At 43.8% G+C, this 25,551-nt stretch overlaps 1 protein-coding gene across 2 annotated transcripts in view; it reads left to right on the top strand.

Annotated features, from left to right (window-relative positions):
- Nucleotides 1–25,551, top strand: part of LSAMP (limbic system associated membrane protein) — an 869,682-nt gene that overhangs the window by 325,410 nt on the left and 518,721 nt on the right. The window lies entirely within an intron of this gene.

Raw genomic sequence — 25,551 nt, 5'->3', positions numbered from 1 at the left:
GGTCCGGCAAGAAGAACCGAAGAGGGGGGACAAGACCCCCGAAGTCGGAAGAAGAGGGTGGCAGCGAAGAAGAAAGCCGGACTCCTCCGCTAGTGAAAGTGCTAGCAAAAGAGCAGAAGATAGCGGAGGAGTCCGGCGAGAAGACTCCCGAAGACGGAAGAAGATCCCCGGAGCTGTGCAATAAACAATTGTGTGTTGTGTTTTTTTTTTTACTTTTGTTCACAGGTGAATGGGTAGGGGTACATTGTACCCCATACTCATTCACATAGGGTGGGGGGCCGGGTTCCGATAAGCCCCCCGCCCGCAGACCCCGACAACCAACGGCCAGGGTTGTCGGAAAGAGGTCCTTGTCCTCATCAACATGGGGACAAGGTGCTTTGGGGTGGGGGGGCCGCGTGGCCCCCCCTTCCCCAAGGCACCCCTCCATGTTGAGGGCACGCGGCCTGGTATGGCTCAGGAGGGGGGGCGGGGCGCTTGCCCGTCCCCACCCCCTTTCCTGGCCGGCCGGGTAGCGTGCTCGGATAAGGGTCTGATATGGACCTGGGGGGGACCCCACGCCAATTTTTTGGCGTAGGGGTTCCCCTTTAAGTCCATACCAGGTGACAGGGCCAGCGACGCCTCCTTCGCTGGCCTCGGCTACCTGGAGACGCGCTCAAAATGAGCGGACTTTCCTCCGCGTGTGTGGGCGAGTCCGTTCATTTCAAAAGTATGGTGGATAGTCCGGCGGACTTAGTACGCTGTATTAGTCCGCTGAAAAAGTGCTGTGTGTGGGCAAGTAGCTCGTTCGGAAAGTCCGGCGGACAGTCCGGCGGAAAGTCCACCAGAATAAGTCCGCCGGATAGTCTGCTACATGTGTACGTGGCATTAGTCCGCCGGACTTTTGGGTAAAAAAAGTCCGCCGGAGCCCACACACGGCGGGATTTTTTGATCGTGTGTATGAGGCATTAGTATAAAAATTTGCCAAGCTAACGAGGCCGTGCTCAAAGCGTGGCATGGGTGGTGAGGGGCCCTGTTACTAAGTGCTGTTTTACATGATCTATGTCCACTTGGATGGTGGCGCTTGAACCTGGCCTCAGGTCAGAAGGTACTATCAAGTACGCAGGTGCCGTCCATCATTGGAGACTTTCGACGTCTCCTTGTCCTCCGTACTGCGCAAGCGCTGCGCCTGCACAGTACGGGGTGGACACTATGCAATGAGGGGACACTTCTCGGCAGAACACCAGCACTCGCTGACTTGTAGGTGGTTGGTGATGGCAAGAACTATTCCATCTTAATGATTTTACCAATAGCACCTAACCACCTTATTATCCACAAGCTTTTAAATTTACTATATTGCTAAAAGTATTGGGATGCCTGCCTTTACACCACACACATGAACTCTAATACCGCGTACACACGATCGGATTTCTCGTCGGAAAGAGATATGATGGTTTTTCCGACGGGATTCTGCTCAAGTTTGCCTTGCATACACACGGTCACGCAAAAGTTTGCTGAAATTACGGCCATCAAGAACGCGGTGATGCACAACTCTACAACAAGCCGAGAAAATGAAGTTCAATGCTTCCGAGCATGCGTTGAATTGTTTCCAAGCATGCGTAGGAATTTTGTACGTCGGAATTGCCACAGACGATCGCATTTTCAGATAGGAGCTTTTCTCTGACCGAAAAATTGAGAACATGCTCTCAATCTTTTGCTGGCTGGAATTCGGCCAGCAAAAGACCGATGGAGCGTACACACGGTCGCATTTCCCGACGATAAACTCTCATCGGTCTTTTGTGGGCTGGAATTCCAATTCACCCTTTGCAGCTATAACATCCTTAACTCTTCTGGGAAGGCTATCCACAAGGTTTAGGAGTGTGTCTATGGGAATGTTTGACCATTCTTCCAGAAGCTCAATTGTGAGGTCAGGCACTGATATTGGACAAGAAGGCCTGGCTCGGAGTCTCCACTCTAATTCATCCCAAAGGTGTTCTGTCTGGTTGAGGTCAGGACTCTGTGCAGGCCAGTCAAGTTCCTCCACCCCAAACTCGCTTGTCCATGTCTTTATGGACATTGCTTTGTGCACCGGTGTGCAGTCATGTTGGAACAGGAAGGGGCCATCCCTAAACTGTTCCCACAAAGTTGGGAGCATCAAATTGTCCAAAATGTCTTGGTATACTGACGCCTTAAGAGTTCCCTTTACTGGAACTAAGGGACCAAACCCAACCCCTGAAAAACAACCCCCCACACCATAACACCCCCTCCACCAAATGATTTGGACCAGGTCCATAAAGACATGGTGAGCAAGTTTGGGGTGGAGGACCTTCATTGTCCTGACCTCAACCCGATAGAACACCTTTGGGATGAATTAGAGTGGGGACTGCGAGCCAGAGCTTCTCATCCACATCAGTGGCTGACCTCACAAATGCACTTCTGGAAGAATGGTGAAACATTCTCATAGACACACTTCTAGAGGACTTCTAGTTTTCCCCTCTGGCGCTCCTTCCTATGGTGGCACACTGAGAAGAGGAGGAGTCTGGGGTGACCGCGGTGGACCTTAGAAGAGGAGAATCGGGCCTGCTCTGTGCAAAACCATTGCACAGAGCAGTCCCAATCCTCCTCTTCTGGGCTCCCCCCCCCCTACCGGTGCTCCTGGCTTCTCCTCTTCTTGGTATGCCACCATTAGAAGCCACTTCCTATTGTGGCACACCTGCGGGCTCAATACCGGGCCGTGCTGCCTGTGTTCATAGACACAGAAAGCCCCTCCCTCACATGACCGTTGCCACAGGATTTGATCCACATTCCCACCGCTAAATAACAGATTCCTGTATGCGGGAATTTAAATCTGTTGCAAGGAATCTTGGGTGACGTCACTAACCAAATTTGGTCAATGACCTCACCTGGGATGCCCGGTGCTATAGCTAGAGATCTTCGGCAGTGCAGCGTGTACAGCCAATGACAACTGACTTGCAATTGTATTTGGGATTCAGGTTTCTGTTTGCCAAATTTTTGGCCTGCTGTTGAATAAAACACGGACATATCCAAGCAAAAGTGTAACCATCTTCATTGCTGAGCTGTGGAAACATGCTTAACATTCCAGGACACTTTTCCAAGTATCTTAAACTTTTTGAGTAATTAACTCATCTGCTTGGTTTATTATTGTATTTGTGCTCACTGAGTGCACTGAGAATAAAGAGTGGGCGTGATGGGTTTTAAATGGGAATAATATGAAAAGAAAAACAAATTGTGGAATAATTTAGTTATATGAAAAATGGAACCATATGGGTTTTTTTTTTCTTATCATCTATACTTGCTAATAGGAATTTTATGAATAACAATTTGCGACTTTATTAGATAGTGATTTTCCAAATAATACAAAGAGTGAAAAGGGAGTATGCAGAATTTGCCAGAATGAAATGATTGAATGCTGTCTGTTATATGTTGCAATTGAATAATATAAACTCAGACAACGACTGAGGGATGTAAATTGAGGTCAATGTATTTCCAAGGCCCTCACAATGTATTGGCCGTTCCCTGTGTAGACACCCAGTTCTGGGCTGTGGACATTTCCATTTTTTCTGTGAGGACTATGTCATTGCTAAGGATAAACAGATAAATAAACATTCCCCTCCCCTTGCTAGTGCTACACTATTGGCCTGCCTCTAGAATGGGAAAGGGCACCTGGTAATGCTTTTGGTGCCTTCTTATGACATCTACTTCCCCTATTTCATTCTAGAGTCTTCCCATTTTACCCATACCTTAAACAAAAAAGCATGGACTTATGTGAGAAGAGTAACCTTGGGATATTTGAATGCGGGACATTGCAAAATTGTGAGAATAATCCCCACTCAGAGCCAGCAGTCCAACAGGGGGCATTTGCTCCCCAGGTCAGTATCAATAAGATATGGGTTGGTGGCCTCAGATGGAGATATTCACCCATTCAAACCTTAATCAGAGCAGGACCTGCAGTCTAAACGCTAAATGGGGAAGAATCTCTACTCAGGGACAGCAGCCCAACAGGCAGTTTTTGCTACCCTATCCAGTATCAATAAGATGTATTGGGTTGGTGGCCTCATGTGGAGATACAGTATTCTTTCATTCAAACCCTGATCAGAGCAGGACCTGCAGTCTAAATGGTAAATAAGCTCCACCCAGGGCCACCTGCCCTACAAGGAGCATTTGCTCCCCCAGTCAGTATTAGTAAGATATGTTGGACTGGTGGCTCCAAGTAGAGATACTTCCCCAGTTAGACCTCAATCAGAATTAGATCTGCAGTCTTACTTGGCAAAGAAACTCAATTCAGGGCCACCAGCCCTACAAGGAGCATTTGCTCTCCCAGTTAGTATTAGTAATATATGTTGGACTGGTGGCTCCAAGTAAAGATACTTCACCATTTAGGCCTAATTGGTAAAACTCCACTCAGGCCCACCAGACCAACAGGCAGCATTTTCTTCCCCATCAGTAAGATGTGATGGGCTGGTGGTCCCATGTGGAGATACTTTCTCATTCAAACCTTAATCAGAGCAGGACCTGCAGTCTAAATGCTAAATGGGGAAGAATCTCTACTCGGGGACAGCAGCCCAACAGGCAGCATTTACTACCCTATCCAGTATAAATAAGATGTGTTGGGTTGGTGGCCTCGTGTGGAGATACAGTACTCTTTCATTCAAACCCTGATGAGAGCAGGAACTGCAGTCTAAATGGTAAATAAGCTCCACCCAGGGCCACCAGCCCTACAAGGAGCATTTGCTCCCCCAGTCAGTATTAGTAAGATATGTTGGACTGGTGGCTCCAAGTTGAGATACTTCCCCAGTTAGACCTCAATCAAAATTAGATCTGCAGTCTTACTTGGCGAAGAAACTCAATTCGGGGCCACCAGCCCTACAAGGAGCATTTGTTCTCCCAGTTAGTATTAGTAATATATGTTGGACTGGTGGCTCCAAGTAGAGATACTTCACCATTTAGGCCTAATTGGTAAAACTCCACTCAGACCCACCAGACCAACGGGCAGCATTTTCTTCCCCATCAGTAAGATGTGATGGGCTGGTGGTCCCATGTGGAGATACTTTCTCATTCAAACCTTAATCAGAGCAGGACCTGCAGTCTAAATGCTAAATGGGGAAGAATCTCTACTCAGGGACAGCAGCCCAACAGGCAGCATTTACTACCCTATCCAGTATAAATAACATGTGTTGGGTTGGTGGCCTCATGTGGAGATACAGTACTCTTTCATTCAAACCCTGATCAGAGCAGGACCTGCAGTCTAAATGGTAAATAAACTCCACCCAGGGCCACCAGCCCTACAAGGAGCATTTGCTCCCGCAGTCAGTATTAGTAAGATATGTTGGACTGGTGGCTCCAAGTAGAGATACTTCCCCAGTTAGACCTCAATCAGAATTGGATCTGCAGTCTTACTTGGCGAAGAAACTAAATTCGGGGCCACCAGCCCTACAAGGAGCATTTGCTCTCCCAGTTAGTATTAGTAATATATGTTGGACTGATGGCTCCAAGTAGAGATACTTCACCATTTAGGCCTAATTGGTAACATTCCACTCAGACCCACCAGACCAACAGGCAGCATTTTCTTCCCCATAAGTAATATGAACTGGTTATTTAATCAAAAGCTCTGGTCTCCAATCAGAGATATCAGAAAGATGTGAGCAAGGGGACTATTACAGTGCCCATAAGTAAGATGTGTTGGGCTGGTGGGCCCATGTGGAGATACTTTCTCATTCAAACCTCAATCAGAGCAGGATCTGCAGTGGTAAAGAAACTCTACTCTGGACTGCCAGCCCTACAAGGAGCATTTGCTCCCCCTATGCATTATTAGTAAGATATGTTGGACGGGTGTCTCCAATTAGAGATACTCTCCCTTTCAAATCTCAGAGTTGGACCTGTAGACTTAATCGGTTGAAGAAGCTTCACTCAAGGCCACTCATACAACAGGGGGCATTTATTTACCTGGCCCCTATAAATAATATATGTTGGGCTGGTAACTTCAGATGGAAATACCCCTCCTTTTAAATCACAATCAGAGCAGGATCTGCAGTCTAAATGGTATTTTCCTCTCTGGCCAATACCAGTAAGCCCTTGTACACACGGTCGGACATTCTGCCAACCAAATCCGTTGGATTTTGTCCGATGGATTTTGTCCGACGGATTGTTTCCGAAACTGTTGCATACACACGGTCAGACCAAGTTGTCGGAAAATCCGATCGTTCGGAACGTGATGACGTTATTTCGTTACGACGGGACTACGTTCACGCTAGTAGCCAATAGCTTTGATGTAGGAATTTGATCTGAGCATGCGTGGCACTTTGTCCCATCAAAATTCTCTACACATGATCGGAGTATGTCCGATTGGACCAGTTTGTCGGAAAATATTTCCAACAAGTTGGAAAATTGGGTCCGACGGATATTTAGATGGAAACAGTCCGATGCATACCACACACAGTCGGATTATCCGACAAAACGGTCCGATAGGACACATTCCGTCGGAATCTCCAATCGTGTGTACAAGGGCTTAGAGGCGTTGGGCTGGTGGCCCCAAGCTGAGATACTCCCACCCCATTCGGAACCCAATCAGAGCTGGATCTGCAGTCTTAATTAGTGAAGAAACTCTACTCTGCTTACCCGGCCATATATGTTGGGCTGTTGACTCCAGGTGGAGATACTCTCCCCTTCAGACCTCAATCAGAGTTGAAACTTTGGTGAAGAAACTCCACTTAAGGCCAGGAAGGGGGGTGGGGGGGGGCATTTGCTTACCTGGCCACCCCATCAGAACTGGAGCTGCAATGGGAATGGTGAAGAATCTCCACTCAGGGCCACCAGCCCTACATATCTTATTAGTACTGGCCCAAGGGGCTAATGCAACCCTGCCCTTCTAGCCCAGTGTTTACCTACTTTGGACGCTGCATAATACATAATGACAACATTGCTTTATTAGCCACAAAACAATAGCTGTATTTTACTGACCACATTTTTTAAATCGTTCTTGCCATTTGCATTGGATAAAATAATACATTTGCAGCATGATCTGTATCCTGGACAATATTTATTAACAGCTGTTGAGTTAGGTTTTGCATCTTTCCATGCAGACGTGAATCTTTACACCCAACTGAAAGAAAGCACCAGTTGGACATTTTTATTTAGTCAATCAGTCTGCCGTGATCATACTCCCGCTCAGTTCATTAGGTTTGTTTCTCAGCACAGATCTGTGTAAACAAATCTTCTTTCATTTAGGTGTTATCTTGGCGGGTAAAATATATCCATGGCTGAGCATTAATAAATAGATTTCTTTATTCCTTTCTTTGGTCCTTATTCTGTCCACACCTTAGGCTGAGTTATCCCTCCACTCCTGCTTCACTGAAATTGTATCCAAAGCCAAGGTTTTCTTTTAAGTTTTGGGTGGCGTAGGGTCTTAACTCCCCCTAAAAACATGAATACCCTTTTCTCCGGCCTGTGTTGGCTTTCCACAGATCCAGGAATGCTGTTTTTGCAGTGGCATCTCTTGGCCCTGAGTTTAGCTTTACAGGAGAGAGACGTTATTTGCTCTTGAGGTTGCACTTTAAGGTGGAATTAGAACGTGCGCAGGATACTGAGAGTCATTATTAATCTCTCCTTGACCGACTTACTCCAGAAACCATTTATCATCTCCATGCACAGGGCTTCCCAGGCTCCACTCGGCAGCCGTTCTGTAAATCTGAGTTTTGACTTATACAAATGTCACAGCACCAGGCAACAGATTAAAAAGCAGTTTAAGACACTGCTGGAGGCACAAGCCACCTGCTGTAGTACAAGGTTGTCCTATGTATGGGTTGGGGTCAGTGTGAAGCCAGGTATGAATACTGCAGTGATCGGTTGACATTGTTTTTTTGCTTTTCTCAAAACATTTATCAGTATCTTTTTTGGCAGATACATAGTTGGCCTACTGCAATGATGGCCTTTGACTCCAACCTTTAATAAACTGGGAGCAGTGACTTTTTCCTTTATATGTATTGAAGTATCTGAAGATGATGCCTTTCTACTTAGGCCAGGTGCAAAAACCAGAGGACTATGTAGAAAGCTTGCATGACAGGACTTGCAAGAGATCAGGTTAGGAGAATGTTGACAGTCCTAAATGTGTTAGGTGGGTGTAGGCACTTAGGCATATTGTAATAATGGCCTTTGACCCCGACCTTTAAAAAACCTGGGCTCAGTGACTTTATTCTTCCCGTGTATCGTTGCATGTGAAGCTGATGTTGGCTGGCTGCACAAACCGAAGGACTATCTAGAAGGCCTACATGATAGGACTTGCAAGAGATCGGGTCTAGTACCGTGACCCCCAAACTGCAGCCCGGGGGCAGGTCCTTTGCTTGCCTTTATCCGGCCCCTGGGACACTTTTCCTCCCACTGGTACAAGACACAATTTCTCCACTGACACCAACAATGGGGGACTATTCCTCCCACTGACTCCAATGAAGGGGCACTATTCCTCCCACTGAGACCAATCATTGGGCGCTATTCCTCTGTCTGACACCAACATTAGGCATCTATACCTCTCACTGACACCAACAATGGGGCATTATTCCTCCTCCTAATACCAAAGATGCATTAATTACTCCTACTGACATCAGGGCAATTTCTACTCTCAATGGCCATAGTCCGGACCCAATAAAGTAAACTAAGCCTTTGTTTAGAAAATTAGGAGACCCCTGGTCTAATAGAAGGCTGACAGTGCCAGATGTGTTAGGTGGGTGTATGCACTAAGGACTATTGCGATGATGGCCTTTGACCCCAACTTTTGGTGACTTTATCCTTCACATGTATTGGGTTATCTGAAGCTGCAGAAGTTTGGGTATGTAAGGCAGTTGTAGAGACCTAGGCCTATTGAGATGATGCCTTTGACCCCATTTATTAAAAAACTCAGACCAGTGACTTTATTCTTTATATATACTGTATATATATATATATATATATATATATACAGTGGTGTGAAAAAGTGTTTGCCCCCTTCCTCATTTCCTGTTCCTTTGCATGTTTGTCACACTTAAGTGTTTCGGAACATCAAACCAATTTAAACAATAGTCAAGGACAACACAAGTAAACACAAAATGCAATTTGTAAATGAAGGTGTTTATTATTAAAGGTGAAAAAAAATCCAAACCATCATGGCCCTGTGTGAAAAAGTGATTGCCCCCTAAACCTAATAACTGGTTGGGCCACCCTTAGCAGCAACAACTGCAACCAAGCATTTGCGATAACGTGCAATGAGGCTTTTACAGCGTCCTGGAGGAATTTTGGCCCACTCATCTTTTCAGAATTGTCCTAATTCAGTTACATTAGAGGGTTTTCGAGCATGAACGGCCTTTTTAAGGTCATACCACAACATCTCAATAGGATTCAGGTCAGGACTTTGGCTAGGCCACTCCAAAGTCTTCATTTTGTTTTTCTTCAGCCATTCGGTGGTGGACTTGCTGGTGTGTTTAGGATCATTGTCCTGCTGCAGAACCCAAGTTCGTTTCAGCTTGAGTACACGAACAGATGGTCGGACATTCTCCTTCAGGATCTCTTGGTAGACAGCAGAATTCATAGTTCCTTTTATCACGGCAAGTATTCCAGGTCCTGAAGCAGCAATACAGCCCCAGACCATCACATTACCACCACCATATTTTACTGTTGGTATAATGTTCTTTTTATGAAATGCAGTGTTCCTTCTACGCCAGATATACTTGGACACACACCTTCCAAAGAGTTCCACTTTTGTCTCATCGGTCCACAGAATGTTGTCCCAAAAGTCTTGGGGATCATCAAGATGTGTTGTGGAGAAATTGAGACGAGCTTTGATGTTCTTTTTGCTCAGCAGTGGTTTTCTCCTTGGAACTCTGCCATGCAGGCCATTTTTGCCCAGTCTTTTCCTGATGGTGGAGGCATGAACGCTGACCTTAACTGAGGCAAGTGAGGCCTGCAGTTCCTTGGACGTTGTTGTGGGGTCTTTTGTGACCTCTTGGATGAGTCGTCGCTGCGCTCTTGGGGTAATTTTTGGCGGCCGGCCACTCCTGGGAAGGTTCACCACTGTTCCATGTCTTCGCCATTTGTGGATAATGGCTCTCACTGTGGTTCGCTGGATTCCCAAAGCTTTGGAAATGGCTTTATAACCCTTTCCAGACTGATAGATCTCAATTACTTTCTTTCTCAATTGTTCCTGAATTTCTTTGGGTCTCGGCATGATGTGTAGCTTTTAAGGATCTTCTGGTGGACCTTACTGTGTCAAGCAGCTCCTATTTAAGTGATGCCTTGATTGTGAACAGGTGTGGCAATAATCAGGCCTGGGTGTGGCTAGAGAAATTGAACTCGGGTGTGGACAACCACAGTTATAGTATGTTTTAACAAGGGGGGCAATCACTTTTTCACACAGGGCCATGATGGTTTGGATTTTTTTTCACCTTTAATAATAAACACCTTCATTTACAAATTGCATTTTGTGTTTACTTGTGTTGTCCTTGACTATTGTTTAAATTGGTTTGATGTTCCGAAACACTTAAGTGTGACAAACATGCAAAGGAACAGGAAATGAGGAAGGGGCAAACACTTTTTCACACCACTGTATATATATATTGGATTATCAGAAGCTGATGCCTCTCTAGTTAGGCTAAAAACAAAACCTTGAGGATTATGTAGAAGGCCTACATGACAGGGTTTTCCGGAGGTTAGACTATGCGAAGATTGGAAGTCCCAGTTGGCTTATTGAAATGCTGCCTTTGATGCCAACCTTTATAAAACTGTGACCTGTGACTTTTTCCTTCATATGTATTCGATTACCTGATTTTAAGTTAGACTGTGACCAAAACTGAAAGGTTATGTGGAAGATCTTCAAATTAAACTTGCAAAAGTTTGGGCTAGAAGGTTGACAGTCCAAGATGTGTAAGGCAGTTGTAGGGACCTAGTCCTATTGAGATGATGCCTTTCACCCCTAATCATTAAGAAACTGGGACCAGCAACTATATCTTTCATATGTATTGAATTATCTGAAAATGATGCCTGTTTAGATTGGGAGCAAAAACCAGAGGATTACTTAGAAAGCCTACATGAACTTGGGCTAGCTAGAAGAAGGTTGACAATCCCAGATGTGCTAGATGGGCATAGGCACATTGGCCTTTGGCCTTTAAAAAACTGGGCACATTGGCTTTATATTCCATATGTAATGGAGTATCTGAAGCTGATAACGCTCTAGTTAAGTTGGGTGGAAAGACCGGAGTATTATATAGATGGCATATATGACAGGAACTGCAGGAAATTGGCTTAGGAGAAGGTTGACCCAGATGTCCTACAAGGTACCTGTAAGGTGTCTGTAGACACTTAGGGCTATTGTAATGATGGCCTTTAACTCCAACTTTACGTGCACTGATCCATTGCCTTGTACTTGAAATTTTGACACCACCATCTGCATGCCACAGTAAAAATGTAGATTTGTCAGACTTTGTGACCTTTCAATATTAAGCAATATTAAGCCATCTAATTTTGATGATCTGGTTACCACTATGTCCTTATATTGCTGTTCTAAGCTGGAACCTGGTATGGTTCTCTGATACTGTAGCTTATCCATGTTGTACAATCAAAGTTGGCCTTTTGGACATGGCTTCTGTGTTATCGATCTGATGACCAGCATCATTCAACCCTCTTCCTCTAAGACCAGTCATCCTTTACCCGCCTCCAGCCTATGGTTAAGCAGAACAGTGATGAGATCATGCGTCTGTCATTCTGCTGTCTCCTCCTATCAGCATGCTTCTCCTCAGCACAGGAACTCACTGGCTTTTTATTTCCTTGTGCTGCTTTTTTCCTCTTACATTCCAGCCCTGCTGCAATAGAACCTGATTCCAGGTCAAATTCAGATACACAGATTGCTTTTAAAAAATACATTTGGTGATGCATTAATGATTACAGAGATGCATTAATTTGTATCTTTTATAACTGCCTGGATTTCAGCTTTAATTGCATGCACACAATTCTCAGTTTGGCTATTTGTGTGATGGAACAGGTGTGCCTAATAATGTGTCCACCGTCCAGCCAAAAAATATTAAAGTTGCCATTTGACTAATCAACTTGGCGGTTTAACCCAGTGGTGCCCAGAGCTCCGTCAGCTTTGAGTTGGAACTTTTTCTAGTTTTGTGGGCCTCTAAATATATTTTCCATTTCTGTAATTCGAATTTGCTGTCACCGATTTCGACTTTCCTGGCCTTTCTCTTCCAAGATGTTCTCACTTGGAAGCCGCTTGTTTTCTGTTTACATGAACAACATATCAAAAGTGACTTATTCATTTATGAAGTTTTGCTCTTTAAGGGAACTCAGCGCTGCACCATAAAAATGAGATGAGGCAGTGTCCCCCACGGGCCCGTATGGCCCCATTAGTTAATGTATTCATGCCCGGCTTCTGCCCGAACCAGTGTCATTATGGATTAAAACTCTGCTCCTTCTGTCTCAAAATAAACATGCCCCTAATGAGCTCATGAATATGTAAATGACGGTAAACTCAGCGCTTGCTACTAAATTGGTGTCAGTGTAGTTGGTTTTGCTGGACGAACGGCTGTAAATGTTTTCCATTTTTTAGGGCAGAGTAACAGCCTGCAACGATCTTCTCTTGTATGAATGCGGTACAGGCTGAGCTCCGGGGTGAGGAATGGAAAACCTCAGAGCTTAATAAGTATGGCTGGAGGCAGCAGGCAGAGGAGGGGGGTGGCACAGCTGTTTATTATCATTATATCCATAGCTTCATCATCCCATCTCTCTCCCATCTTCCTTCTGTCCATCCTCCCATCCTTCCTTCCACTATTTCCTCTTCACTTCTCTTCTTTCCTTTTTCTTTCCTTCCTTTTTCTTTTTTTATTCCATCATCTCTTCATTACTGCCTTCATTTTGCATCCCTCTTTCCCTACAATTCCATTATGTCACTATTTTCTGGTTCCCTCTTTTTCTTTCTTTCTTTTCTTTCTTTCTTTCTTTCTTTATTTCTTTCTTTCCTTCTCTTTCTTTCTTTCTTTCTTTCTTTCTTTCTTTCTTTCTTTCTTTCTTTCTTTCTTTTCTTCTTCTCCTTTCATTCTTCTTCTGTATTGCATATACATTACATCCTTCCTTCTTTCATTTCTCCCTCCATATCTTTCTTCTATCCCTTCCTTCTCCTTTCCTTCTTTTGTTCCTTTCTTTTTTCCTACTCCATTTCTTTTTTCTTTATTTCATTCACTCCCTTCCTCTTCCTTCATATCTCTTCACTGCCATTTCAGCCCGTCATTCTTATTTTTTGCTTTCCTTCCTTTCATTCATTCTTTCTTTCTACCATTTCTTCACTGCTATATTCCTTTCTCTTCCCTTCTTCCTTATCATTTCATTCCTTTCTCCCTCGTATCTTTCCTTCTTCTTTTCCTTCCATTCTTCTTCTCTATTGCATATACAGTACATCCAGGGCCCGAACAAAGGGTGGGTAGGAGGGGCGGCTGTCCCTGGCGCAATGGTTTATTGCAGGGGTAGTGGGCACCCTGACCCTAACCCTAAGGGAAAGGGGGGCGCAGTTTGGCATCTTTGCCCTGGGCACTGGATGACCTTGTCCCGGCACTGAGTACATCCTTCCTTCCTTCTTTGCTTTCCCCCTCCATGGCTTTCTTTGATCCCTTCCTTCTCCTTTCCTTCTTTTGTTCCTTTATTTTTTTTCTATTCCTTTCTCTCTCTCTTTTTCTTTCTCTTCCCTTCTTCCTCACCATTTCATTCCCTTTTTCTTTTCTCATTCACTCCCTTGCTCTTACTTCATTTCTCTTCACTGCCATTCCATTCCTTCATTCTTCACTTCTCTCCTTCCTTTCTATTTTTCTTTCTTTCTTGTTGATTTCATCATACCGTCTTTTCATCGCTAGCTTCCTTTCTCTTCCCTTCTTTTTTCCTATTCCATTCCTTTCCTCTTTTATTATCCACTCCCTTCCTCTTCCCTCATTTATCTTCACTGCCATTTCATCCCATCTTTCTTTCTTTCTTTCTTTCCTATTGTTTTCACCATACCGTCTTTTCAACACTAGCTTCCTTTCTCTTCCCTCCTTTCTTCCTATTCCATTCCTTTCCTCTTTTATCATTCACTCCCTTCCCTTAATTTCTCTTCTCTGCCATTTTTTTACGGCTTTTGTTTTTGCTTTCCCTTCCTTCCTTTATTAATCAATCTTTCTTTCTTTCTTTCTTTCTTTCTTTCTTTCTTTCTTTCTTCCTAGCTTCCTGGTCTTCAAGGCAGTCATCAGGAAACATATAGTTGGAAATTATAGTTTATAATTTCATTCCTTTCTCTCTCTGATCTTTCCTTCTTCTTTTCATTCCATTCTTCTTTTCCATTTCATATACAGTACATCCTTCCTTCTTTCCTCTTTCCTTTCTCCCTCCATGTCTTTCTTCTGCCCCGTCCTTCTCCTTTTCTTCTTTTGTCCCTTCCTTTTTTTCTATTCCATTCCTTTATTTATTTATTTTTCACTCACTCCCTTACTTTTCCTTCATTTCTCTTCATTTCCATTTCATGTCACCATTCTTCACTTTTCTTTTTCTCTTTCTTTCTTTCTTTCTTTCTTTCTTTCTTTCTTTCTTTCTTTCTTTCTTTCTTTCTTTCTTTCTTTCCCTTCCCTTCTTCCTTACAATGTTATTCCTTCCTTTTTTCCACTCTTTCATTTCATTACATCATTTATTTGTTCATGTATTTTTTTATTTTGCTTCTCTTCTCTTCCTTTCTTTCTTTTTCTTTATTTCTTCCTCTTTAATGTTCCATCACTCCCTTCCTTTCTTGCATAAACACTATTTTCCTCTTTTCCTTCATTCCTCCCTCTCTTTTCTATTCCTTCCTTTTTATTTTATTTTTTTATTTTTCCGTCCCATTATCTTTTCATTTCTGCCGTCATTTCTGATCTCTTCTTCCTCATTGTTTCATTCCATCATTCTTTTCCCCTTCCAATCTTCTTCCTTCCTTTTTTCCTTCCTACCTTCCTTCCTTCCTCGTACAGCACTCACCTATGTTCTCATTCTGCTGATATTTCACATTTATGGCCATATCAGCTTTTCACGTTGAGCTTTTATGATAAAGTCACCCAACCGTTTCTGCTTTCCAAACATATTTAAACCATCTACATAAATATTCATCTGGTGACTGGGGTCATCCACTTAAGCAAAGGAGCATTGGGCTACGCAGGGCACCGAGTCTACGGAACGTTGTACATTTCCTCCCGCCAGCCCCATGCCGTTCCACAAATGAGCACAGCGGGGGGGAGATTTGGGCCCATCAGGTCTCTGCTGTTTATCGAGTCACAGACGGGCATCTGCGAAGGGCAGGGGGGGGCCTTCCACCTTCAAGATGTTATGAAAGTTTAAAAAGCTTCCAGTCTGGTCACCAAGGCAACCATCGGGAAACATAAAGTTGGCCGAGTTGACCCCACCGCTTTACAATTTAATGCAAATTCCCGACGGGGCGCATTTCACACCCCAGTGACCCCAGACTTTCTTTCCTTTGATGCGCTTTACGCAAACGAGACTTCTAAGCCCATCAAAAGCATGAATAGTATCTGATTGTAAAAAAATGTGTTGTGTGAAGGAGCAGCCAATTATAATCTGTGTATGTGTGCCAATCAACAATCAGAAGTTTGTGCGTATTCACTGATACAATACCTGGAAGCAATTCACAATACCCCCCAGAGCTAAAACTGGAGCAGTATGTAGGCCAGGAAGTCAGCGTCCTTGATACGTTGTTACCAGCTTCTGAAAAATTGTGATTATGTTTTTGTGTCGCTGTAAAGTATCACTTAAATATTTTATAAGAGTATCTAAACCCAAGAACGAAAATATCATAGAATGCAGCTTACTGGTCCTTATATGTGGTGTCTTTATTATTTTTCTTTTTCGCAGTCTAAGAACATTTTCAGCAAGTATAGGAAATACCTGTTGATCCGGCCAGAAAGGCCCCACCCGCGTCACTTTTGTGAAAAGAATCTAAAAAGAACCTTTTATTGGCTAATTTACTAATTCCCCCATACCACACATGAATGCCAACTGTCCCGGTTTTGCCAGGACAGCCCAGCTTCTTTTCCTTCTCTATTGTTCATCTTTGCGCTCCATACCATTGATGCTATGTCCCTGGCCATGTCCAAGGATCACCGCAGAATTGCTGTGTCCCCAACACTTTCTATTGGCTGAAAGCACAACCAATGATATCCCCCTTGTGTAGCCTAATAATCCCAGAGTACATGCAAACTGTCCCGGTTTTGCCAGGACGGTCCAGCATCTTGCCCTTCTCTATTGCCGATGCTCTGTCCTGGTAGTACATTTCTTCATCTTGGCGCTCCATACCATTGATGGCCATGTCCCTGGCCATGTCCAAGGATCACCGCAGAATTGCTGTGTCCCCAACACTTTCTATTGGCTGAAAGCACAACCAATGATATCCCCCTTGTGTAGACTAATAATCCCCGAGTACATGCAAACTGTCCCGGTTTTGCCAGGACGGTCCAGCATCTTGCCCTTCTCTATTGCCGATGCTCTGTCCTGGTAGTACATTTCTTCATCTTGGCGCTCCATACCATTGATGGCCATGTCCCTGGCCATGTCCAAGGATAACCGCAGAATTGCTGTGTCCGCAACACTTTCTATTGGCTGAAAGCACAAACAATGATATTCCCCTTTTGTAGACTAATAACCCCCGAGTACATGCAAACTGTCCCGGTTTTGCCAGGACAGTCCCACATCTTGGACCTCTATAATGCAGATTTACAGCAGAAATGCCGTGTCCTCGTCTTTTTCTGTGGGCTGACCTGGAAGCACAAACAATGTTATCTTTCTTGTGTAAGCTAACAATCCCCAACTTACATGCATATTATTCTGGTTTTGCAAGTATAGTTCCTCAGCTGTTCCCTCTGTATCTTCGATGCTGTGATACAATGTCTGTGTTCTGCGTTAGCCGCCGGTAACTGTGTCGGGAGTGTGCGCTCTCGGCGCAGCTCTATTTGCGCTAAGGTATGCAAATATGCGGCCGCTCGGTTCAGAGAGGTCGTATATTTTCATGCACTCGGCGAGGTTAAGTTACTGTGCATATGCAGTAGCTCAAAAAGACTGCAGGATCTGGAGCCAAAAGTAGGCGTCCCATATAGACATGGGCGCCGTCAAAAAATGTGTTTAGTTTCGTATGAAAAAAAAAACGTATTTCGTAATTGGTGTACGAAATTCAATTCGGATTCATACGAAATGCAAATTTTCGTTAGATTCGTAAACTTTTTGTTAAAATAATGAAAGTTCGTTATGATGAATTTATCATTATGAGGGGGGGGCGCTGACTTCCTGGTGTTTTTAACTTTTAGGTTCGTTAACTTTTCGTAACAATTACGAATTTTCGTTATTAATTTGGATCCGAAAATTCGTAAACGAAATTTCGTATTTCGTACGGAATTCATACACGTAAAAATTCGTATTTCGGATTCGTACGAATGTACGATTTTCCGCAAATTCATATGAATTTTCGATTCGTACGAAACTAATCGCACATGTCTACGACCCAACATATGTAGAGGTTCTGATCTTAGAGCAACCCACAAAGGGGAAGCAATTTAGTGTGGCCACCCAGAAAGTGGGCGGTTAAAATGGGGATGTGGGCAGAGTTAACAGTGTCCAGTAATGCAAAAAAAAAAAAGCAACTGTTGTCTAAATACAAGTCTTGTATTGTTCTTAAAGCGGAGGTCCACCCTAAAGTGGACCTTCCACTCATCGGAACCCTCCCCCCCTCCGGTGCCACAATCGGCACCTTTCAGGGGGGAGGGGGGTGCAGTTACCTGGATAATCCAGGTAACTGCACCCACTTCCGGGATAGCTCTCTGCGGAAAGGGGCGTAACTTACGCCCCTTTCCGCAAGTGCCCGCCCCTTCCCGCAAGTGCCCCGCTGCCTGCTGGGAAACACACAGATCCCAGAGGCAGCGGGGAGCGTCCCTATTGCGCAGCGCTATTCGCGCATGCGCAGTAGGGAACCGGGAAATGAAGCCGAAAGGCTCCATTTCCTGATTCCCATACCCAAGATGGCGGCGGCAGGACCCGACAGGCGACCTAGAGATCGGCTTCGGGTGCCGACATCGCGGGCGCGCTGGACAGGTAAGTGTCACTATTTTAAAAGTCAGCAGCTGCAGTATTTGTAGCTGCTGGCTTTTAAAAAAAAAAAAAAAAACGCGGAGTCCCGGCGGACTCCCGCTTTAAATCTCAATGAGCTTTGTGTATTTCTTCCCGGTCTGTGCAGTAATCCAGTGTGACCCTTTACCTTTGTGCAGCAGCTTCCTGTAATAAAGACCGCTCACTGCTGCTCTCTCTCTCCTTGCGCAGGGTGACCGGTCTTGTCTCCGCCCCCTTCCAGTCGTTTTCTGCAGGCAGACTGTAGTGGGTGGGGCTGCTGAGCCCCTCCCATAGGTCTGATGATTGAGAAAAAATATATTTATATAACATTTTTGGGGTTAGAAGTCAACTTTAACTGGGCAGTAAAACAGAGTTTGAGGGTGTGAAGAGCTGGAACTTTCTAGCAGCAAAGATAGAGGTGAAAAGATGAAATGATACAATGTAGCAATTTTGGAGCTCATTTTAAAACCTCTATTTAATATGACAGGGCCCTTCTTTAAATGATCAACGCTTTTTTTTTATTTTTTATTTTTTTATTTCAACCCCGTAAAATGTTGCCGTTGGCATGATCACACCGCGTGGAATTGGCGTCCTAAAGCGACACTTTGCTTTGCAGTTGATCATTTTTGTCACACTGTCATTGCTCCAGGCACAAATATGAATTTTAGTTTTTTTTTTTTTTTTCCTTTTCTTCTTCTATTTTTTTTTTTTCTTTTTTTTACTTGGCAAATGTGTTACAAAGGAAACATCTGATCTGCTTGAGGCTGGCTTCAACAGTCTGGCTTTCTACTCCGTAATATGCACCTGTCAGTACAAACTAACATTTACCTAGTCAGCAGTGCATCAAGGATGACCTGTGTGTAATGCTAACCACTCATTCCGGGAAATGCCTCCCCGTGCTAGTACTACGTCGTTAGTTTTAGCGGTGATGATAGAGATGTGACGAGGCAACAGAATGAGATGGGGCTTTCTAGACACCAAGACCGGAATTCATAAAGAGCGTGGTAGACAGTCATAAGAAAACCATCTCCAGTTCTCTCTCTATACATACAACACATGTAAGGCTGCATGGAAGGAGTGGCGCTAAAGCCAGAGTGTCCATACCAGACCCTCCTTCCTTAACCCATGATCAGGTCCTGGGCCATTTGTTGTTATAGGTGTATCTGGTAGCATCCTGGAAGCCAAGTTTAATGTGCCCAGAGCATCCTAACAACCAATGAAGCTGTGCCGATAGCTTTCCAGCAACCAATAAAGCTGTGCCGATAGCTTTCCAGCAACCAATGAAGCTGTGCCGATAGCTTTCCAGCAACCAATGAAGCTGTGCCGATAGCTTTCCAGCAACCAATGAAGCTGTGCCAATAGCTTTCTAGCAACCATTGAAGCTGTGCCGATAGCTCTCCAGCAACCAATGAAGCTGTGCCGATAGCTTTCCAGCAACCAATGAAGCTGTGCCGATAGCTTTCCAGCAACCAATGAAGCTGTGCCGATAGCTTTCCAGCAACCAATGAAGCTGTGCCGATAGCTTTCTAGCAACCAATGAAGCTGTGTTGACTGCGTCCTAGCAACCAAAGGCACTGTGAGGATGACAGCCTCCTAACAACGAAGGGCACTGTACCCACAATGTCTTAAGCCTCATAAACACTATTAGATTTTCTGCAGATTTTTGTCTTCAGATTTACCAAAACCATATAATATGAGTTCAAACCTTAAGCCCTTGTACACACGGTCGGACATTCCGACAACAAAATCCGTCGGATTTTGTCCGAAACCGGTGTTGCATACACACGGTTGGACAAAGTTGTCGGAAAATCTGATCGTTCTGAACGTGATGACGTTATTTCGTTACGATGGGACTACGTTCAGGCTAGTAGCCAATAGCTTTGGTCTAGGAATTTGATCTGAGCATGCGTGGCACTTTGTCCATTTGGAATTCTCTACACACAATCGGACAAAGTCCGATCGGATCATGTTGTCGAAAAGTTTTATAGGACAGCTCTAAAACTTTGTCCTGTCGGATATTCCGATGGAAACAGTCCGATGGAGCCCACACATGGTCGGATTATCCGACAACACGGTCCGATCGGACATTTTCCGTCGAAATGTCCGACCGTGTGTACAAGGGCTTAGAGTTTCAATCTGTATGTAATCAGGGAGGCCCTTGCACTACGTGGTTTTGGTAAATCTGAAGACAAAAATCTGCAGAAAATCTAATAGTGTGTATAAGGCTTAAGACATTGTCGGTACAGTGCACTTTGTGGGTGGGGCTTTAGAAACCAATGATGATATGCAGCCAACACTATCAACTGATGATGCTGTGCTGACAGCATCCTAGCAACCAAGGATGCTGTGCTGACAGTGTTCTAGCTAGCAACCAAGCATGCGATGCTGACAGCTTCCTAGCAACCAAAGATGCTCTGAGGATGGCAGCATCCTAACAACAAAGGGCACTGTGCTGACTGCATCTTAGCAACCAATGATGCTTGCAGGCCACCAGAGTATTATCCTCCAATGATCCTGTGCTTACAGTGACCTAGCAACCAATGATGCTATGCTGACAGTGTCCTTGCAACCAAAGACACTGTGAGGATGACAACCTCCTAACAACAAAGGGCACTGTACCAAAAGCATCTTAGCCATCAATGATGCTATGCAGCTAACAGAGTACAAGCAACTAATGATGATGGGCTGACAGTGTCTTAGCAACCAAGGATACGGTGCTGACAGAGTCCTAACAACACAGGGTACTGTGTGGCCCACAGCGTCCTAGCAACCAAAGACACTTTACCGCCAGCAAAGCAACTATCAAATAGTGACTAGTGTTGGGGGGTAGGGCAGCATGGCCCTCCTTACTCCAAATATGAACTGGTGGTTTTTCCTAATGAAATTGTTTCAGCCATTATGACCTTTTGGGAAAACGATGCAACTAATGATGTTCTGCCGACAGTGTGCTGGCAACCAGGGACACTGTGGCTGACAGCATCCTAGCAACCATTGCTGCAGGGCTGCCAGCATCCCATGAATCTCTTGCATGTGTTGGAACTATCACCAAAATTGTTGCAAGGCTTTTATGAATTAGCTGCAGCCCTTCTAATGAGAGCATACCTCCCTCCAAATAAAGTATTGGGAATGTTTTATTAAATCGAGGCCAATGGGCTGTATTAAGCCAGATATTGTACAGAACAATTTATATTCAGGACTGCAAACTGATGGGTCTCAAAAAATAAAATAAAAAAATGGCATTTCAGTGTTCTACCCCCTCCGAGAACCTTGTCTGCAGAGGTGTTAGTGAAAATCAACCTTTCAGTAACTTTGCCATTCTGCATGAGTAATTGGCTTGGTGATATCCATGGGTAGAAGGCTCCAATAAGAAGATAACTGCTGGAACTCCCATTAGATGTATGAAATAAAACTTCCACTTGCAGCACCCAGGGGGGAGAAGTATTTGTTTTTGGAAGGAGCATTACCATTATTTCATGTTATTTCCTTTGCAAAACATGTCAGTGTTTACAGAGCGACGTGCTCCTTCCTCCGTGACTCCAATCAATCTCCCTTTGTAATTCTCGCAGATTCGCCTTCCCGCTTTGACTTCATTGTTTTCCCTCTCCGCTTAGTTTTACAGAAAAGATAACAATTATTTCTTCGCTCGCTGTACCTCTCTGCCTAAGTAGCAGAAATATTGATGCGGATATGATCTGCACGGCTCGGCCCGGGCTCCGCTTCCTGCGGGATGAAGGGGAAGAGCGCCGGTGATGGAAAGGCACATCAGGCATTGGGTACACTCAACATAAACTATTACAAACCTGACACGGGCAGGAATTCATTCCAACGACGTCACCGCCCGACAATACCGACTGCTACAGGAGAGAGCGACGTCACAGAGGGGGGGGAAATCATCGGAGATCCGGTCAGAGAGTGATTTATGACTTCCACCGCCGGGGCGATCCGTCAGTGTCTTGTCTGTTGCTGGGCAAACACTCACCGTCCGTAATTACAGTAACAAGCTTAGTGCGCAGTCACTTCCCTACACCGCCAGACGCACGGATTCCGAGTTTATTGTCGTTTATTTATACTGGCATCGTACAACAAACTTGTGCTAAGAACGCCAGTGTATGACATTGTCAGTGACCTTCATATCAGATCTATCTATCTATCTATCTATCTATCTATCTATCTATCTATCTATCTATCTATCTATCTGTGTTACTTTCTCTCTTCCATTTTGGTATAAAAAAACTGAACTATGGATTAATCTATAAAGCTACAGAAATACTTTCTTCCTTCCTTCCCTTTCTTTATCCCCTCCCTATTCTCTATCCTTCCTTCCTTTTCTCTCTCTCTCCCCCTTATTTATACTTCCTCCTTCATTCCTTCCTTCCTTCTCCCCCCATTCTTCCTCCTTACTCCCTCCCTTTCTCTCTTTCCCTCCGCATTCTCCCTCCTTCCTTACTTCCCTTCACATTTCTGTTCCTTTAATTTCTTCTTTATCTACAGTAGGTACTACTCCTCCATTTCCCTTCTATCCCTCCCTCCTTTGCTTCCGTTCTCCTATCTTCCTTCCTTCTCTTCCCCCCATCCTTCCTCCCTTTCTCTCTTTCCCTTTCCCTCACCACTCTCTCTCTCCTCCCTTCCCTTCTTCCTTCCTTCACATTTCTCTCTCTACCCCACCCCTTCCATCCTTCCTCCTCCCTCCTTCCCTTTCTGTCTTTCCCTCCACATTATCCATCTCTCTCTCTCCTTCCCTCCTTCCTTCCTTCCTTCCTTCCTTCCTTCCTCATGTCTGTTCCTTTCCTTTCATTTCTTCGTTATCTAGGTATTACTCCTCCATTTCCCTTCCCCTCTTTCCTTCCTTCTTTCCATCCCTTTCTCTCTTCCCCACCCAATTCTCTTCCCTTCCCTCCTTCCTTCCTTACTCCCTTCCTTCCTTCCTTCCTTCCTTCCTTCCTTCCTTCCTTCCCTTTCTGTCTCGATCCTTCCTCCCTCCCTTTCTTTCTGTCTTTTCCTCCACATTGTTTCTCCTTCGTCCCTTTCTGCTTTCCTTCCTTCCTTCCCTCCCTGTGTCTGTTCCTTTCCTTTCCACTTTAACTAGGTATTATTCCTCCATTCCTTCCTTCCCTCCCCATGTCTGTTCCTCTCAGTTCTTCTTTATCTATGTATTACTTTCTTTTCCTTTTCTTTCCTCTTTATCTAGGTATTACATTCCTTCCTTCTTCTCTTTCCCCTCCCCCTTCTCTCTCCTTCTTTCCTTTTCTTTCTCCCCCTCCCTTTGTCTCTTTTCCCCCACATTCTCTTACTTCCTTCCCTTTCTCTTCTTTCCCTTTCTCTTCCTTCCTTCCTTCCCTTTCTCTTCCTTCCTTCATTCCCTTTCTCTTCCTTCTTTCATTCCTTCCCTCCCTTTCTCCTCCTTCCTTCCCTCCCTTTCTCTTCCTTCCTTCCTTCCCTTTCTCTTCCTCCCTTCCTTCCCTTTCTCTTCCTCCCTTCCTTCCCTTTCTCTTCCTCCCTTCCTTCCCTTTCTCTTCCTTCCTTCATTCTCTTTCTCTTCCTTCCTTTCTTCCCTTTCTCTTCCTTCCTTCATTCCTTCCCTCCCTTTCTCTTCCTTCCTTCCTTCCTTCCTTCCTTCCTTCCTTCCCTCCCTTTCTCTTCCTTCCTTCCTTCCCTTTCTCTTCCTTCCTTCGTTCCCTTTCTCTTCCTTCCTTCCTTCCTTACTTCCGTGTCTGTTCCTTTCCCTTCATTTTCTCTTTTTCTAGGTATTACTCCTCCATTTCCCTTTTCTATCCCCACCCCGTCCCCGACAGCAGAAAGTCTCCCTGGTGTGAAGTAGGTTCCCTGCCAAAATTAAACATCTATTGGCACCAAAGTGTGTCTCTGAATATAAATTCCCGGATGTAGAGCACGGATGTTTTCTCCCTACTTATCACTGAGCGGCTCCAGGTTAGGTGATGTTTATGTGCAATCTGGTATTGATCGGCAGTGATATGAATCTGGTGAATAGGACTATCCCGGGCCCTATTATTCCCGCCATTGCTTTGTTCTCTGAGTTCTGCGCTCCCAGCAGAGTCCCCCCTTTCCCTCGCCCCCAGTCTGTGTCAATGTTATACATCATTTCCCCGTCTATATAACTGTCTTCTCCATAATAATTTTTTATCCAATTCTACGGTCAATACACCCCCACACAGGGGGATACTCAGTGAGACGTTATCGATGGAGCACAATGTGGTGTCTAATGAGACCCTCTCCATGTACACATCCGCTCCACCATATACATCTACCAATCCGTGTATAGTCAGAGGAAAGAGAACACACACAGGAAGTCACCAGTGCGAGCGAAAATAACGTCCCCCAGGAAATGTAATCAGGGTGTGAATTCCAGTAATGCCTGTTCACATAGATATTGAAAGTGTTTACGTTTGCCCTCTTATTATATGGTTTTGGTAAATCTAATAGAGAACTGTATAATGTATGGCCAGCCTTACTCTATTTGTCCTTATTTATCTATATCCATTGATATATTAATATCTATCTATCTATTTATCTATCCCTACTGATTTACTGTATGTATACTAAAATTTCCCAATCGATCAGTCAATCAATCAATTTGTCCATATCTATCTATGTTAACCATTCTTTTCTTTTCTTCTTTTCTCTTTTTTTTTGTTTCTGTTCTTTTCTATTCTTTTTTCTTTTCTTCTCTTTCTTCCTTTGTTCTCTTTTTTTTCTTTTCTTTTCTTTTCCTTTTTCTTTTCTTCTCTTTTCTTTTTTCTTTTCTTCTTTTTTTCTTTTGTCTTCACTTCTCTTTTTTCTTTTTTTTTTTTCTTTTCTTCTCTTTATTTCTTCTTCTTTTCTTCTCTTTTTTCTTTTCTTCTTCTCTTTTTTTTTTTCTTCTCTTTTTTCTTTTCTTCTCCTTTTTTTTTTTTCGCTTTTCTTTTCTTCTCTTTTTTCTTTTTTTTCTTTTCTTTTTTTTTGTTTTCTTCTCTTTATTCTTTTCTTTTTTCTTCTTCTTTTCTTCTCTTTTTTCTTTTCTTTTCTCCTCTTTTCTTTTTTTTTTATTTTCTTCTTTTTCATTTTTCTTTTTCATTTTTCTTTTTTCTTTTCTTTTTTCTTTTCTTTTTTCTTTTCTTATTTCTTTTCTTTTGGTTTCTTTTTAGTTTTATTTTCTTCTCTTTTCTTCTCTTTTTTCATTACTTTTTTCTTCGCTTTTCTTTTTTTCTTTTCTTCTCTTTTTTCTTTTCTTGTCTCTTTTTCTTTTCTTCTTTTCTCTTTTCTTTTCTCTTTTATTTTCTTCTCCTTTTTTTTTTTTCTGTTCTTTTCTATCCTTTTTTCTTTTCTTCTCTTTCTTCCTTTGTCCTCTTTTTTTTCTTTTCTTCTCTTTTCCTTTCTTTTCTTTTCCTTTTCTTCTCTTTTCTTTTTTCTTTTCTTCTTTTTTCTTTTGTCTTCACTTCT

Source organism: Lithobates pipiens, unplaced genomic scaffold, assembly GCF_037356315.1.
Source record: "Lithobates pipiens isolate NorthernLeopardFrog02 unplaced genomic scaffold, aLitPip1_a1.2 Scaffold_16, whole genome shotgun sequence".
Lineage (NCBI taxonomy): Eukaryota > Metazoa > Chordata > Amphibia > Anura > Ranidae > Lithobates > Lithobates pipiens.
This window is presented reverse-complemented; position numbering and strand designations above follow the sequence as displayed.